Here is a 12,254-nt window from a genome sequence, read left to right on the forward strand (position 1 = left end):
TGAATATACTCGTTAAAATTGAATATTGACAATACAGATGTGCTGAGAATTCTAGGCTAGAGGCTTGTAATGTGCGAGAGATAAATGCTGGTGAATACATTGATGCTTTGTTTACCTTTTAAGCGGCATGACAAACAGAATTATACCATATGACGATTATACTATGAAAGGTTATAAACCAATTTTTGGACTGAAATAACAAAACAAAACAGGTGTGACAATTATGCAGTGAAATATGGCACTGTTGGGCTTCAGCCTGCATGCAATGCTTTATATCTCTTCAAGCACCTATAATTTCTTCTGTGTGGGTAATATCCCTCTGTGAGATGGTGTAGTAGATGACCATTTAGAGTGGTTCTCTACCAAAAACGTGTCATTCTATACTAACTTGGTCATCAGCCTCTCTGACCATAGTGAGGCTGTTCCTTGGAGAGCTGATATCCAGTCTATCCCCACTCCTATGCACTAAAATTTTCATCTCAGACAGCTTACATTCCACCTGCGTAGCCTTTGAGAATCCAAAGTTACCATTACTCCACAATGTAATGTCAAATCGGTGACACTGAATAGAATTTACACTTTCCATGTTGTTCAGAGGATCATAGATTAGAGCTCAGAGGGTTGTTGGAAATCATTTTAATTTAATTCCCTCATTTTAGATAAGGAAACTGAGGCCTGGAGAGGTCAAATGACTTGTCTTTCCAGATAACCCCTTAATTCTAGTGCCTTCCCTCTATTAATTATTTCCATTTTATCCTGTATGTCACCTGTTTGTACATGGTTGTTTGCTTGTTGTCTTCCCCTGTAAACTGAACTCCTTCAAACCAGGGACTGTCTTTTGCCTTACTTTATATTCTCAGTGTCTAGAACTGTATTCTGCACGTAGGATGTGCTTTTAAAATGTTTGTTGACTGACTGATTGCCCAAGGTCACATATGTGGTAAGTAGCAGAACCAATATTCAAATCAAGATGTCTGGTTCCAGATCCATCAGTCTTTCCATTTCACCACCTTTTGGTGCTTAATAAAGATTTGTTGAATTGAATAGGTAGCTTTGTGTAGAGACCTGGGTTTTACATTCATCTCTAACACTTAGCGAGCTGTGTAACCATTGGCCATTCACTTAGCCTCAGTTTCCTTATCTGCAAAATAAGGGTAATGAAACCTGTGGTACTTGGCTCATAGGTTTATTATGAAGCTCAACGCATGTATGAGATAACGAGGTAATGCATGTAAAGTGCTTTGCAAACCTCAAAGAGCTATGTAAATATCAGTATTAAATAGTTCTCAGAGTGATGAGAGAAAAAGTTCTGTTTAGTGAGTTTCTTATTACTTATTTTAGTTTTTCTATAACGCACCCAGGAGATTTTTAATTAATACCTGAAAGTAAAGGAGATGCAAGCATTGGCTTTCATAGCAACAGGTATCCTGGTCATGGCCCATCATGTTGCCATCTTTCAGCCTTTCTAACTGAAAAAATGACATTATTTTTATACTTTGTAGTATTTTTAATTTCCTTTTGCTCACTTACCCCTCGGGGAGAAGTGATCTCTCCATCTTATAAATTCTCTTAGCATTGTTTTTTGTACTTATTAGGGGTTTGACTTGGTAAGTGGGACCAAGTCAATGGTAGGTGGCAGGCCCCAAGGTAGGGCACGTAAATCTAAGGGATAAAAAGGCCTAAACTTTTGGAAAGCTTCTTGGGTTCCACAAGACTTCCTGTAGTTCAGATCCCTACATGTCAGGGACAGAATCAAGCAACAAGCATTTAAAGTACCTACTATATGCTCAACACTATGTTAGGTACTGGTTATACAAAGGCAAAAATTAAACCGCTTTGAGTATTAAGGAACTTTATTGGAGGAGATAACATGTACACACTTAAGTATATACAAAGCATATGCAAAATAAATACAAGGTAATTTGGTGAAGAGGAGCACTAGCATCTGGGAGAATGGAGAGAGGCTTCATGTAGGAGGTAGCATTTGAGTTGAGCTTTGATGGAAACCAGAGAGTCTAATAAATGGAGGTCAAGAAAGAGGGAGTTCCAGGAAAAGAGTACAAAGGCATGGCAGCAGGAGATAGAATACTGGGTTTGAGAAACAGTAAAGTCTAGTTTGGCCAGGTTGGGAAGACCTGGAGTGCTGTAAAGATAGAGTGGTTTTTTTAAATAAGGCTAAAAGATAGGCTGGAACCAGATCATGGAGGGACCTAAGTGTCAAAGTGAGTGATTTGTGTTTTATCCTATAGAGAATATACAGTTCCTCAAGTTTTTGAGTACAAGGAACAAAAAATATTTTGGTAGCCCTGTGAAGGACAGATTACAGCCTAGAAAATATGTGAAGGGGAATAATGCATAATGAAACTGGAAAGGTATTTGGAGCCAGATTGTGAAGTTCTTTAAATGCCAAACAGAGGAGTTTGTATTTGGAAATAGGGAATCACTAACAGAGTTGAAATCAGTAAATGTTCTTGGTCACAAAAGGAAGAGCACTGGATAAGCATAAATGTATTAGCATTCTGGAGAAATCAGCTCCAGAGAACTAAAGCTTATGGATTATACAGCCAAGCTTAATTTTTTTTTCATGGCAATTTTTTTCTAAAATGTATCTCTACATAGGTTTATATGAACATTCCTTATATTCTACTAGATTTCCTGCCTAGCCGTCCACTAGATGGCATGTTTGATCATTTTTATAGAGCTGATTGTAGCCTTCATCTCTCCAATTCCCTTCAATAAACCCTTAACAAGCTTGTGTTGTGTATAAGGCATTGGTTATATAGAGATGAATAACAAAACCATGCCTTCCCTTAAGGAATTTACAGTCTAATAGGAGGGATTTGACCTGTACAAAAATAAGTGTGATACAAGGTAGAATGTAATAGGAGCAAAGTTCTCCAGGAAAGTTGTCTAGGAAAATTGCCTCACTTTCAATGGAGGAGATACAGGGAAGGATAGCTTCATGGAGGAGCTGGCTACTGAGTTGCACCTTGAAGGAAAAGGAAATCTCCACAGGAGAAGGAGGAAAGATGGACCCTGTATGGGGACCTTATGTGAAGGCATGGTCTAGAGTTACAGAAGATAGACAGGCGTTGGATGGTTTGGGATCTGCGTCTTTTGGAGGGCACTTCCAAATAAATGAGATTATAGACTCATTTGAGTAATCCCCATTTTATAGATGAGGACAATGAAAAGAAATGAAATTATTTGCCCATGGTTACACAGCTCATTTGGTGTCAGAGTTGGGACTCAAACCTGGGTCTTCTGATGCTAACTCCAGTGCTAAATTGGACCTCTAAGCTGAGCTGAAACTCAGAGAACTTGATTTTATTCTCTGACTTCTCTCTTTTATTTGGGTAGGGGTATTTAAATATTCTAGGAGCCATTACCAAACAGTATGAACGTCCTTAGCTCTATAGCTAGGAAACTAGCAGCTGTCAGTCATTTAGCTGATAACTTTTCCAAACCTTAATCCTTTGACTGTCAGCAGTGGGACTTTAAAGAAACAGACCAGAAAGCTTGCATCTACACTGAATATTGCCTTCCAAAATAAATGTTGTGGGAAACTTTATTTCTTTTAAGGAAGTTTGCCTAACTTTACAATGTGACAGTAGAAAGAATGCTGGATTTGGAGTTAGACCTGAATTCAAATTCGAGTTCAGCCCCTTAATAGCTGAGTGACCTTGGGCTAGTCACTTAGCTTCCCTTGGCCTTGTCACTTAAGCTTCCCTTGGCCTTAGTCACCTCACCTGTAAAATAAGCCTCTTGAAACTAGTTTTTTTTTGTCCCCTCTAATTTCTAAGTCTATGTTCTCATTTGTGGAGTTCCTATTTAGGAAACACCTTTGAGGACTGTTTATGAGCCACATAAAATTAGTCTCATTACTTTATGATGGTGGCTTGTGTGTAATTTTTGTTGTGCAGTAAAATGCCTCTACCCGTGTACCTTGTAAAAGCTTTTGGATTCTCAAAGACTTTTTTTTCCTTCATTTTTAGACTCAATTTTCTGTTCCATCGGATGATCAAGGCTGTTAGAAATTTGACTTCTGGATACATGAAATGATGCTGTAATTATTAAATATTTTTGTCAAAACTTATATAAATATAAACTCATGATAACAGTATGAACCAAATTGGATAAATATTGTCATTATCAGGTGTTGAGATCAGAACTTTTTGGTGATTTGATAGCTATCCAAGTAGTCCTTTTTTTCTTTAAAAAAAAAAATTACAAGCATTTATTCTGTTTCCCCAGCTCCCCACTCCCCCTATTAAATACACCCACACAAATAAAACCTATTGTAGCATGTATGCACAGTCAGGTAGAACAAATTCACTCATTGGCCCTGTCCAAAAATGCATGTCTCATTATGCTTTTTTTGTTATCAGGAGGTAGGTAGCATGTACTGTCTTTGGTCCTCTGGAGTCATACTTTGTCATTGCATGGATCTGAGTTCTAAAGTCTTTCAAAATTGTTTTTCTTTGTATTGTTGTTTGACTTGTGTAAAATGGCCTATTGATTCTGCTTACTTCTTCTTGCAGCAGTTCTTCAGACTTTCCCTGTTTTGTCTTGAACAGTCTATTTTGTAATTTCTTATGGTACAATAATTTTCCATTATATTCAGTAATATGTAATGGTTATTAATAACAGCAGAGGTTATACTATGCAGCTGTTGTTACCAAAGACTTATTCTTCTTTTTGAACAAAGAAAAGAGGTAAGAAAATAAATTATGTATTTAAGGAAAAACAAAAAACAAAGAAAAGAGGTTTCTAACCCATTGTAGAGCCACCCATGCTGCTAAATAATGGTGTGGCATTGAGCAAATCTCTTCTCTCTTGGCTTCAGTTTTTATTCATTTACAAAATGAAAGAGTTGTAATAAATACAGGGTTAATACCCTTTTTTTCTCACCATTATTTGATTGAGTTTTAGAAATGTTAATATTTGTAGTATGTCAAGAGGAAAACATTAAAAGCAAATATTGGCAAATATGAGATGAATTATGTCTATTCACAGATAACCTGATGGTTTGGAAAGAAGGAGCATCTAGGTCTTATTATTGTCACCATTTTATGGTTGAGGAAATGGACGGACAGGTTAAGTGACTTACCCAGGGTCACACAACTCACAAGTGTCTTAGGTCGTATTTGAGCTCAGGTCTTCCTGACTCTGCACCTGCCCTCAATCTACCGTACCACCTAGCTGCCTCTAAAAACATCAAGGAATCAGCACAGAAATGAAGTTGCTACAATAGCTTCAGTTAAATAGCAAAATACAAAATAATTCCCCCAAATCATCAGCATTTTTGTCTAATATTACATTATATACATTACCTAAATATAAAAGGTCATGTCATGGAAACAAAAGTGGAGGAAAATGGAAGACAGTAACCTTCACACCTATAACTGGGAGGGAATTTTTAACCAATCAAGGGATAAAGATGACATAAAAGACAGGACAATTTGGGTTGGATAAAATTGATAAACTTTTTTTTTTTTTTTGGCAATTAGGGTTAAGTGACTTGCCCAGGGTCACACAGCTAGCAAGTGTCAAGTGTTTGGTCTGAGGTCGCATTTGAACTCAGGTCCTCCTGACTTCAGGGCTGGTGCTCTATCCACTGCACCACCTAGCTGCCCCAAAATTGATAAACTTTCGCACAAACATAGTAGACATCTAGGACAAAAGGAGGAACTGTTGATTAGGAAGAAAATCTTTCATCAAATATCTGATAATGGTCTGATAGCCAAGATATGTAGAAAATTAACACACGTATATAAGGCCAAGAGCTATTCCAAAATAGATAGGAGGTTACAGGATATTAAGAGAGCATTTCAAAAGAATTGCCAACTATTAGCAATCATATGAAAGATTATTCCAGATAATATGACAAATGCAAATTAAAACAACTCCGATATTTTGCCTCCTTACTAGACAGCTGGCAAAGATGACAAAAGATGGAAATAATCAGGGTTAAAATAGCTTCAGGAAGACAAGCATGCTCAGTATTTCAGCCAAACTGGCCTTCTTGCTGTACCGCAATCAGGATGCTTCATGTCTCGTCTCAGTGCCATTGTACTACCTGTTTCCCATGCTTGGGATGCACCCCTATGTCACACCCACTTCTTACGGTCCCTCATTGCCTTCAAAGCTAAACTTAATGGCCACCTTTTGCATGAAGACCCTTCCTACTCTTCCTAGGACTAGTGCCTCCCCTGCCCACCTTGAGTGGATGTAAGGTGGAACTTCAGAATTGTTTTGATTTGCATTTCACTTATGAGTCATGATTTAGAACAATCTTTCCTGTGGTGGTTGTTGGTTTCCCAGTTTTGCAGAGAGATTTCTAGGTCCCAACACTAATTATTATCATTAAATAGAGCTTAATGCCTTTTAGTGTTTGGATCTCCTTGCTTCACTCATTATCAGTTAATATAGATGGCTTTTCTCAAGTTCTCATGTCATTTTTTATGGCATAATAATATTCCAGTGCATGAATGCAGCACAATCTGTTCAGCCATTCCTCTAATTAATGGACAACCATTTTGTTTCTACCATAAAGATTCCTGCTATAAATATATATGTGGGGAGAGGAAACTTTTCTTTCGGTCTTTAACCTTCTTGGAATATACACCCTGATGGGGTACTGGAGTGTAAATGGGTATAACAAGTTAGTGACTTTTCTCACAATTATAGATTGTGTTCCAGAATGGTTGGACCAATTCAGAACTCTACTAACCATTATTTATTGTTACTGTCCTCAGGCAGCTCCTTCTGCATTGATTTTTTTTTTTTGTCATCTTTGCCACTCTGAGGGGAAAGTGAGTTGTGGAACCTTGGAGTTATTTTAATTTGCATTTCATCTATGATTAGTGATTTAGAACGATTCTGTGGTTGTTGATGGTTTTCCATTTTTCCTCAGAAAAATCTGCTCTCATTTCCTTTGACCGCTTGTCCACTGGGGAAATCAACATATCTTCTTTCCCCAACTTGAATCCAAATAAGATTCATAGGTAGCCTGTGGGAGTCCTTGTACTCTGATGATAGATTCTTACTTTTTGTCAGTAACATAAAGGACCTGTAATTTCCTCAATTTAAGTATTCCCTTCACTGATGTAGTTCACTACCCCCTGCCACACAACAGCTTAGTAGATAGTCTAAAGAATTTATCTGTCCAAAGTCTGGTGATAAGTCTATCCAGCTCAGCTAGGTGGTCCTCAGTTGACATTTGGTCCGTCACTGGGTCCCTAACAAATAATCTTTCCTGCTCTGTAGGACTTGCTTTTTATTCCACTGGCATAGACTTTGAAAACCCAGAAAATTGGATACCACAATGAGGCATTCTGCAAGAACCTTAACAACAGTGCCGATCGGTGACTTATTTGGAATAAGCGTGCTTCTAGACAGGATTTTCAAGTGACAGCCACATGTTTTATTGTGTCTTTTATTTGGGAATCTCATTATAGAAGCTGCCAGTGGGGGCTAATCTATTTTTAGTAGTTACCACTAGTTTGTGAATGTTTGCTTCTAGAGTTAAGTTATATCTAATTTAATCTTCTTCTGTTTGGGATTAATATGTTATCCCTTCTTCCAACTGTGTAACCACACAGGGTAAGTAAGAATAGAGTAGAAATGTATATGTATATTGGTGATAAGCAAATGCTCCCTTAATCATAGAGAATTTTAGCTTTTCTCATTTTTACTGATAAGAAAACTGAGAACTGTAGTGATAGAGTACCTTGCCTGTGGCACATAGCTAGTAGGAATAGAACCCAGACACTATGTGTTGGTTCATGTTAAATAACTACATAGGCAATAGATATTTAAAAATATATAAACGTAATATAAGCTAGCCAAATAATGCAACATATTTATCTCGAGGAAGTTTTGGGGTAAGTTTTTATATTATAAGGGAAGTTTGATTTGCTGTGTCCCAAAAAATATGCTGAAAGTTAGAGGTGATGGCCTATTATTAAAATCTAGATGAAGATAAACATCGGATTTTTGTTGTTCCTGTAGTAGTTGCTGTTTACACATCACTAGACATGCTCAATATTTAGAAATATCCAGATGTTTATTTTGCAGATTTCATATGGATTCTCTCTCTGTGTGATAATTGCTTTAAAACAGGTTTATTGTTAGTCCCACAGTTCTACATATGTAGCCATGGGAAACCAGTCCACATTTTTCTATATTAGCTGACCTTTAAAAGCTTTTGATTTATAAAATTTTTCTCTGAATGTGTATGTTGTCTTAACTTAAAACTAACATACAGACATTTTGCTTACGTTGCAAATGATAGTTATTACTTTGAGAATCTTTCTTGTCCGCTGTTTCATTATGCAGGTGGATATTCTATTCTCAGAGGATTAAGAAAATGAAGGATTGAAATTGCTATGAACTAGCATCATGCCAGTCACTCGTCTATACATAGCCCAGCGTTCTTATTTGCAAATCACATCATTAAGGTTTTCATTTTACATGTTTTTCCTTTTTTTCCCCCTCCCTGCTTAACATTTCTTATTAGATATTTTTCAAGAGGAAACAAATTTCTGCCTGAAGATGATTTTTTTCCTGGAATGCAAAAAGCACTTGATGAAGCAAAATCTGGTATTTCCGGTATTAGACTTTTGTTTTATCTTGAGACTAACTGTGAGGAACAACACTTAATCTTCCTTATTTTTTCAAGGAGCTTTGTTTTTCCCATCAGATAGAATGTGTCCCATTTAATTCTTAAGATTTGTTCTGCATCCTACAATGTTTGCAAATGAATTCTACAAAAATGATGTTATCAAATTAAAGTTTCTACCATATCTTTTAAGCCAATGAATTCATACTAGCTTTTCCATGGTGATATAGTGTGATATAATGATACTGAACCCAATGCGGAGAGACAAACCCAAGTTCTAGTCCTGATTCTGTCACTAACTTGTCTGATCACCTAGAGCAAATCATTTACCTCCCTTGACCTCAGTTTCTTCAATTAAAAAAATAGATTTTTATTGATGTCCTTTATTTTTAGATTATCTATATTTCCCCCAGTATTCCACCTTCTACCCTTCCTCAGGAATCTGTTATTACAAAGATTTTTTTAAAGGAAAAAAAATTAAAAATCAGCAAAACTAGTCAGCGCATTGAAACAATTTGACATTAGAGTGACGTTCCATACCCACAGACCCCCACTATTGCCAAGGAGCCCAGGCTGATATCTTCTTACATCTCTTCTTTGGTGCCAAGCCTGGTCTTTATAATTTCTGAATGTACAGTTTCATTTGTTTTTTGAGGGTTGTTCTTTCCATTTACATTCTGGTGGTCGTTGTGTTTATTGTTTTCCTGGCTCTACTTAGTTCACTTTGTATCAGTCTATAAAAGTCTTTCCATGTGATTCTCTGTATTTGTCATGTTCATCATTTCTTTCTGCATAGTAAGGTTCCATTACAGTCTGAATTATGCCTGCGTAGATCCTACCAGGAATCCCTTTCCAAACAATGAAGCCAAGGGCTCCTAGGTCTCGCCGTCAGCCCTGCAGTTAGATTCTTCCTTATGTGCTGTCTCCTCCACTTATGACATGTCTCCCTTGAGGGATGGCCCATCTTCCCTTTCTATTTGTGTCCCTGTCATTTAGGAAAGTGGTTGGCACATAGTAAGCACTTCCATCCCATGTGAATGTAGAGGCAACTAGGACTTAATCTGAGTTACCATTTCCCTTTTCTGACTAAACCCTCTTAATCCCTCTTGCCCACAGTCCTATGCCCAAGTCAGCACCCCAGATGCTGGATCAAGCCCCAGATGTTGTTACTTGGTTTAGAAAGGCTGCTAGGCACATATCACAGCCCTTTCTAGAACCTCATGGTCTAAACTTCACTTATGAAAACCCTAGTGTTCTGAAAAGCAATTCTTTCTGTCTTTGCCTCAGTGTCCCATCAGCCCTTCAGAGGCCTCAGGCCTGCGAGGATCAAGTGCTCACTTTCATTGCCTTCCATGTACAGGGTTGTCTGCTTTAATGGAAAGACTGCGATGTGGGGTCAGGAGAACTAGGTCCGCATCCTGTCCTTGACTAGCCAGATTACCTTTAGCAATTCCCGTTATCTCTCTGGGTCTCAGTGTTTTCCGTAAAATTAGATGATTTTTAAAGATCTTTCAATGGCCTCAATTCAAAGGAATCTTTTTGCTGCAGAAATTTTCATTGTTAATTAGGTTTCTCATAATGTCGTTGTAGTCATTCTATATATCACTTGGAGTTTATTTAGTACCTGGATCTTTGAATAGCATCAAGGGCACATCTATCAGCGACTATATTGAGATGTTTCAAATACTACAAATGAAAGGCATTGGTATTATCTAATAAAGCTTAGTTGGTTCCTGCACTTTGGGCAGATTTAGTTGGGGCACAAAGGAGGTGGCATTCTGGTAAACGAAAGTGGTGTTCTTGCAACCACAGGCAACATATGTCTGGAGGAGAGACATTCATCTGTGACCTCTGATGGATCCCTTTACCTCCTTTCTCATCCTCTCCCATCACCTACTTTCCCTTCAAACCCTTGTGGGAATAAGGGTTTCCAGGTAACCTTTGAAGTAGGAGGAAACAGTAATCTCTGAACTGCTGCTCCCAGGGAAGAAAAACCCCATACTCTTCACAGAGAAAGTGTGTCCATGTTGGTGCCTGGGACAAAGCCACCCTTCCCTCATTTCAGTCAAAAAAAAAAAAAAAGGAAAAAGAACTCACTGAAATAATAACAGCTTGTGCCTCAGCAGGTGTCCAAAGATAAAGCCCATATATCCAGATAGAGACACACACACACAAAATTACTGAGTGTTGACGTGCTAAGTCTTAGGGGTCCTGCTGAGCTGAGGTGGGCTGCCTCCCAATCCTATCTAGGGAGAAAGTTGAAAATGGGGGGTGTTGGAGATGACAGTTTCGAGCTGTCTTTGGATTTCTTAAGCCTGCTCTTTTATGACCCTAAACATTACTATCTAACTCCCAATGTGAAAATGAACATTTAAGTTTTAAACAGACCATGCTCTCTTAGAGTTGGAAAGTTGCCAAGGATATCTCACACCCTAGCAGATCCTGATGCATACTGAAGACATGTTTGACATCTAAGTTCACCATCCCTGTACTTTGTGGTGGGGCCAGTTTCTTCAAATAATAGGGAATTTTATTTATTTTTTTTCTTTTTAAATTTTTTTTTATTTTTAACATGTGTTTTTAAAACTTTGGGTTACAAATTTTCTCCCTTCCTCCCTCCCTACCCACCCTCATTGAAAAGGCAAACATCTCCATACAGGTTATAGATATGTAGTCACGCAAAACACTTCCATAGTAGTCCTGTTGTGAAAAACTAAGTATATTTCCCTTCATCCTATCCTACCCCCCATTTATTCTATTCTCTCTTTTGACCCTGTCCCTCCTCAGAAGTGTTTGTTTCTGATTATCCCCTCTCCCAATCTGCCCTCCCCTCTATCAACCCCCTTGCCCTCTTGTCCCCTTCCCCTCTTATTTTCCTGTAGGGTAAGATAGATTTCCACACCCCAAGTAACAGAGAATTTTAGAAACGTTAAACTACAGTGAGAAGACAAAGGATGGGAAGGATAAGTTGAAACAGAGTAGGCCTGTGGGTTTGGAACAGGCATTCTCATCTTGTTTCTGTGGAAGGCAGTCCTATCTCATGGGACACTGGGTGTAGTTAACTAACAAATGATCTGCCGACTTTAAGGAAACAACTAAAGGAATTCTTCTGTAAAAGAAAGCATTATCCTGTCTTTGATTAAAACTAGATAATGCCCAAGGGCCACAACCAATTCGAAAAATCTCTCTAGAGAAACATATTTTATAATATTAGAATAGAATTAACCTATGTGACATTTTATATTGTCCGATATTCAAGAAGAAAGGTTGATGTTTCTATGGGTAATTACCCATTCTTCACCTCATTATGTTGTAATAAAATAAAAACATACTAAATATAAACAGATACACTTTTAATTCTTTCATTATCCTGTGGAAAAAATTATAAAGCAGGTGGAAATGCTTGAGTGACCAGTACAGGGTGTGAAAGAAGTTTTTCTATAGTCTATACCAGTAGTGTCAAATTCAAATAGAAGTGGATCCTGTGGCTACATTTTGACTTAGAGAACCCCCAATTAATATCATTGTTGTATTGTATTTTTATTTTTGTTCAGTGTTTCTCATTTGTATTTTAACCTGGTTTGGGCTGTACTTATGATTTTGTGGCCAGTGTTTGACACCTGATCTATCC

At 37.7% G+C, this 12,254-nt stretch overlaps 1 protein-coding gene across 1 annotated transcript in view; it reads left to right on the forward strand.

Annotated features, from left to right (window-relative positions):
• Positions 1–12,254, forward strand: part of STXBP4 (syntaxin binding protein 4) — a 223,629-nt gene that overhangs the window by 15,324 nt on the left and 196,051 nt on the right.

Source organism: Phascolarctos cinereus, unplaced genomic scaffold, assembly GCF_003287225.1.
Source record: "Phascolarctos cinereus isolate Bilbo 61053 unplaced genomic scaffold, phaCin_HiC Scaffold_5;HRSCAF=322, whole genome shotgun sequence".
NCBI classification, from domain to species: domain Eukaryota; kingdom Metazoa; phylum Chordata; class Mammalia; order Diprotodontia; family Phascolarctidae; genus Phascolarctos; species Phascolarctos cinereus.